This window comes from Panthera pardus, unplaced genomic scaffold (genome assembly GCF_024362965.1).
Source record: "Panthera pardus isolate Hobbes unplaced genomic scaffold, ASM2436296v1 HiC_scaffold_2, whole genome shotgun sequence".
In the NCBI taxonomy this organism is placed as follows: domain Eukaryota; kingdom Metazoa; phylum Chordata; class Mammalia; order Carnivora; family Felidae; genus Panthera; species Panthera pardus.
In genome coordinates, this window is record NW_026526765.1 from 146,365,839 (window position 1) to 146,372,208 (window position 6,370).

The window sequence follows — 6,370 nt, forward strand, 5'->3', positions numbered from 1 at the left end:
GCTTGCAGCCATTTTAAGAAATCATCTTGTTTTGGGGGGCACATGGATGGCTCAGTCGGTTAAATGTCTGACTCTTGATCTCCACTCAGGTCATGATCTCACAGTTCATGAATTCGAGCCCTGCATCAGGCTCTGTGCTGACAGTGTGGAGTGCTTGGGATTCTCTCTCTCTCTCTCTCTCTCTCTCTCTCTCTCTCTGCTCCTCCTCTGCTTTCACTCTCTTTCCCTCTCAGAATACATAAACTTAAAAAAAAAATCATCGGGGCACCTGGGTGACTCAGTCAGTTAAGCGTCTGACTTGGGCTCAGGTCATGATCTCACAGTTCATGAGTTTGAGCCCTGCATCAGGCTCTGCCCTGACAGCTCAGAGCCTAGAGCCTGCTTCAGATTCTGTGTCTCCCCTCTCTCTCTTCCCCTCCCCCTCATGCTCTCTGTCTCTCAAAACTGAATAACGTTGTAAAAACCAATCTAAATACTGCATTGATTTTTTGATGCAATAAACATGCATCAATAATTTTTAAAAAACTGAATAATGTTAAAGAAAAAAGATTTTTTTTTAATTTTTTTTAAACGTTTATTCATTTTTGAGACAGAGAGAGACAGAGCACGAACGGGGGAGGGGCAGAGAGAGAGGGAGACACAGAATCTGAAGCAGGCTCCAGGCTCTGAGCCATCAACCCAGAGCCCGATGCGGGGCTTGAACTCACGGACCGCGAGATCATGACCTGAGCTGAAGTCGGACGCTTAACCGACTGAGCCACCCAGGCGCCCCCCCCCCCCCAAAAAAAAAGTTTTCTTTTAATCATCTTGGGTTTTTTTTCCTGGGGTAGAGAGAACAGTATCTTCTGTGCCTCTGTAAATAGTCGATTTCATTTGCCAGGTCACTTTCAAATGATCTCAATTTAAAGATGAATATGCATCATGGAAATAAAAATATGTTTTCCCTAATTTCTTTTGTCTGATAAAATAACAAAGAAAAATGCTTGTGCTTGGGAGAGGTGGTTTTATTACAAATAAGAGGACTTTTTCTTCTTAACAGAAAAACTGTGGGCAAAAACCGAGGGAGCCCATTACGTTGAAGAGATCATGCCAGTGTGCTCACTTCGGCAGCACATAATCTAAAATTGGAACGATGAAACACAGAAGATTAGCATAGCCTCTGTGCAAGGATAGTACATAAATTTATGAAGCATCCCACATTTTCATTGTACATCCCCGAAACTAAGATAACACGGTTAATTACAATGGAAAATAAATAAATAAATGATTTTTTTTTTAAAGAGGGATCATGCCAACAGATTTTTTTTTTTTTCAAAGATTCAGATAAATTCATGGATAAGAAAGGGAAAGCAACTTACAGGGAACACTTAGATACTGGAGGCCATTATACCTAGCTGTGAGATGGTCTCTACTGTGACATTAAAAACATAGATACTTAACTAATCTGTAACTGTTTTATTATGTGTCATGATCTTATTCTGACCTCCAAAAGCTGCATTTAATATGATCAAACACAAGGGGATTCTTGTTAATGCCTCATTGATATCATTGTCTTTTTCTGCTCTTTCCTGACCAGATGAAACCGTGCTTCACCATCTACTGAACAATGCGCAGATTCAGAATGAAATACTGCCAAGTACCCAGACCCCCACAGGACACTCACCATGCACCCCTACACACACAAAGAAGCCCCTCCCTGGCAGTTCTCTCCAGTTTATGACCTCATACAAGGCAGTAGAAGGTTCACCTTTTTTAATGACAGTGAATATTTGTGAGCACTTACTAAACTGTTTGTACACCTTAAAACCATCCAAGGGAAGTGTTGGATCCTTCTGTCTTCAGGTGAAGATACTAAGGAGTCCGGCAATTCGCCCAAGCCCTCCAGTGCAGGGAATGGAGGTGGCATGCTCTCCCCTCTACCCGCACAGCCTTAGGAATAGTAGTTGTTATTCCCTACCTGGTAAGGTACCCGTCAGAGTCAACCCCCCTGCGTTTATACCATTTTCTCAACACATGTCTAGAATTTGAAATGTCACAAGGCGTCTCTTACCCTCAACGTTACGGCTATCATTTGGCACATTATGTGGTCTGGGTTTTTTAAGTGTGTTATTGATTTCTTGGAGCTGTAAATTTCTCACCCTTCACTCAGATGGGTGGAGAAAATGGACACTTTTTTAAATCTTGCCTATCATTCTTCTTATTGTGCCCACAAGCACCCACCAGCCAGTAGTAGCAGAGGGAAAACATTTACGTTTTAGTATAATCCAGCCATCTGTCTGTCTGCGATTTTGAGGTATCTTTTGAGGTAACATCTCTTTTCAGGACTGCAAGGCAGAGCCCGCAGCCAGGATCATTCAGGAGACACAGCTAGATTTCTGCTTGGGACTCCCAGGTTGGGATAATGCCAGGCTTTCAGAAATTCCCCCATCTTCCCACCTGCCTTCAGATGGGATACTCACTCACAGCAGTGGAGAAAGGGATCTATGGTCTAGGTGGTGTCCTTTTGCTTTTCTGATCTCTACATCAACCACCCTATTTGGACTGATCACTTCTCTCTATACTTACATTTATTTCTTCTAATGTTTTTTTGTTTTTGTTTTTGTTTTTTGTTTTTTTTTAGAGAGAAAAGAGGGCAGAGAGAGAGAGAGAGAGAGAGAATCCCAGCCAGGCTCCACACTGTCAGTGCAGAGCCTGACATGGGGCTCAAACCCATGAACTGTGAGATCATGACCTGAGCCAAAACCAAGAGTCTGATGCTTAACCAACTGAGCCATCCAGGAGCCCCTATGCCTACATTTATAGCACAAATTTACATTTATAATTACGGTGCTTCATATAACTTGTGGTTTGGTCTCTTTGGCTTGCTCTGGGCCTAGCAGTGCTCACTGGTTAATTTGGTTCCTGGACGTGTTGTGTGTGTAGGGGCCAGGGGTAAGTCACCCCTAGATGCACCACTTTGGCATGCCAATTATTTAAAGCTAAAAGCCATCAAGGCCCAAAAGGCTCTGGAAGAAACTTTGACCTTCCTCTTAACCACCTAAAAGAATTTAGGGATAGAGGACCTGCTCCAGGAAGAGAGCTATTACCATAGATCACTACATTATATGAACTAAATGTGGTAGACAGGGAAGAACCTAGCAAGACTTGTTTGACCAAAGTCCTCTCTTGGTCCCATTGTTTCTGAGCAGCCCAACAAACACTGTCTACCAAACATTTACTCCTTTCATCTTCTTGTGAATTGCATTCCCTCCCCCTGAAGTCTCTTCTCCTTAGTTCAGGATGACACATATACCTCATTTTGTTTCCCTGTCCTTGGAATCTCAGGTTTATGTGCATTCCCCATAAACACAAAATTAAATTTGACTTTCTCCTGTTCATTTAATGTCAGTTTGATTCTTAGACAAGCCAGAAGAATTTGGAAGGGCAGGGGAAAATTTTCCCTCCCCAGCAAATGTCTCCTGTGTGATCCTGGCCCAGGGGCTCTGCCTCGCAGCCTTCAGCTACATGGTGACATCCACCGCCCTGGCCCCCCCCAACCTCCACCCCAATCTAGAGCAACTTCCTCTTAGAGGAAGACTCTAAGCAAAATTAGAGTCTCAGCAAAATTTCATGTGTTTCCTAGAGATTTGGGAGCCTTCTAGATCTTCTCTAGACCCTCCACTAAACAAAGGTGAGTGGGAAAGCTATGCTTAGGTCCCTCTTTTATGCCTAACAACAGTGGGTCACTGAGTTTAATTGGATGTGGTTTCTGTCACAAATTAGGGGGGAAATTGCAAATAATCCCCAACCCTCAAGAACAAAATATCAATCAAGGATGCAGCTCCCTGCCCTTGGCATTCCCTTCATATTATTTAAATATTTTAGGCCAGAGAGGAGAGGTTGAGATGTCTCTCACTCCCTACATACCCTCCCTCTCTTGTCCTTCCTTATCCCATAATCCCTCAGGAAATAGGATTTCATTCCATCCTTAGGGCAGCAAGTCTCATGGATTCATAGGTAGATGGGGGTGTTTATTTACCTTTATGGAAGAAACTCTGAAACTCTGATCCAAGTTCTCTGTTTGGTTCTTGATATGCTTAAAATGTGAGAAAACTGTCTCTTCCTCAACAAAGTCTGTTGTTGCAAAATTCCTGCAAATTTCTGTCTTCAACGGCAGAAATTGAATGTTAATTCTTTATGCTTTTTATACTCCTACTGTAACAACCCCTTATGAATACCTCACCTCAGCCATATGAATCCCTCAGGGTATAGAGGAAAAACACATGGAAAAAGATAATAAAGAAAAACACAAATATTTTTAAGAATACCACTCTAGTTACACTCATCTTTTCTTAACTTTTTTTCTAACTAAAAGAGTGGACAGTTTTATTTTCACATTTCACAATACAAATGAAAGTTGTTGTTTTTTTGTTTGTTTGTTTTTTTTTTGGTCCCACTACTCCCCTGCCAAAACTATTCTCTCTTTGATCAGAAGGGGGAGTAAGTCTTCCTTGTCATATTGTTAGAAAACACGTAAGTCACAGCACTGGGATCTCCAGGTGAGGTAGGACACGTAATACAAAATGGAGATAAAGAGGTTCCCATCTCTCCTTATCTGTCTGGTCTAGTCATTCCTGAGCACCATCAGGGGACGGGTGGGAGGTCTCATCACGGGGAACCCAGGCATTAGAGGCACACAGCCTCTAATAAGCAGCCTCATTCCAGAAGCCAGTCCCACTGGCATCTACCCAGGGGGAGGAGGGCCCATCGTTGGCATCATGGAAGGGCCCTCCATATGGGGTATTGGCATCATACCCAGATGAGGAGGACCCAGGAGACTTGGGGGAGTCAGGATCATTGCCCCTGGAGGAGGGGGAGCAGGAGCAGAGAACAGAGTAGGAGGTATCTTTCCTTGTTGAAATGCTGAGGCTGTTTTGTTGATCAGATCGGGTTCTGACAGTAGGCTTTCACAGTCTCTTTGTGTTTCTTACCGCCTCAGTGTGTCTTTTTCACAGATGGAGAGTCATGGACGAGGTGTGTGTCACAGGAGTCACCATAAAACATAGGCCTGTTGCTCTGTAGGCATTGGCCACTCTGTCCTGAGCCGCCCGGAAATGACCCAACTACACTCATATTTAACTGCTATAAGTGTGTGCATATTTTCTATGACTCTTTTAGGTAAATACTGCTTCTCCTTTTTTTTTTCTTTAAAACTTTCCCCTATTCAACTTCAGAGCTGTTCTTTTATCCCTTATGCCACTTACGAGCTTTTCCGTTGACCTTTCTCTAGAGCAATAACAAGTACAGGTAAGTCTTTTACTCTTGATATAAAACTACTAGGAATAATTAAACTAAAGTCAGAAAGTGTTCCTCATCTTCTTATCATTTAGCAACACTTTGCTTGAGGTATCATTTCATTTCTGAGGCATGTTTACCCCCGTTTGTGTGATTCTGATGGTCAGACTTATCGCGCATTCAGTGGGTGTGGATTTTCATGGCTGAGAAACTTACCTCCACAGTTTCAGTATCAACAACAGTAGCAAGGCAGAAGCAAATGCCTAAGAGCTTCACTCTTCTGAAGGCAGCAAAATGAATACGGCGCACCAAAGAGAAGCAGCATGAGTTGCTCTAACGACATGTGGAAGATGCACAGAAATGATGGTGGCTACCGTGCATCCTGAAAACATCCTAGTTCTGAGGGAGGCCCAGCAAAGTGGGTGTGGTGGGGGGCGGGGGGGTAAAATACTTGGAGTTCTCACTTTCCCACACAGGCTGGGGGCAGACCCAAGCGGGGCACTCACACCCAGGCACAGAACCCTGAGCTGCCTCCTAAGACACTAAGACAAGGGAAGCTAAAGCCAAGAAGGTTGGTTAGGATTTGGAAACTCCAACCAACCAACACTCTCTAAAGCTGATCGGAAGCAGACTAATCTGAGAAAGACACTGTCATCAGAAAAAAATTTTTTCAACCGGCATTAATTTATAGGTTCTGTGTTTCAGACTGTGTCCAAGCCCGTGAGAAGATCCTCCTTGTTCTTAAGCTGGGAGACTCTTCAAGGATGAAACATTAACCCAAATAAGAATAATGCTCCATGGCACAAAAACAGACACATAGACCAATGGAATAGAATAGAAACCCCAGAACTAGACCCACAAGTGTATGGCCAACTCATCTTTGACAAAGCAGGAAAGAACATCCAATGGAAAAAAGACAGTCTCTTTAACAAATGGTGCTGGGAGAACTGGACAGCAACATGCAGAAGGTTGAAACTAGACCACTTTCTCACACCATTCACAAAAATAAACTCAAAATGGATAAAGGACCTGAATGTGAGACAGGAAACCATCAAAACCTTAGAGGAGAAAGCAGGAAAAGACCTCTCTGACCTCA

General features: G+C 43.2%; 1 non-coding gene across 1 annotated transcript; it reads left to right on the forward strand.

Annotated features, from left to right (window-relative positions):
- The first annotated feature begins 1,094 nt into the window (after positions 1–1,094).
- LOC128778420 (U6 spliceosomal RNA) lies at positions 1,095–1,204 on the forward strand. The gene has a single exon (XR_008424010.1). It is a non-coding gene; the product is annotated as a U6 spliceosomal RNA (small nuclear RNA).
- Positions 1,205–6,370: the final 5,166 nt, after the last annotated feature.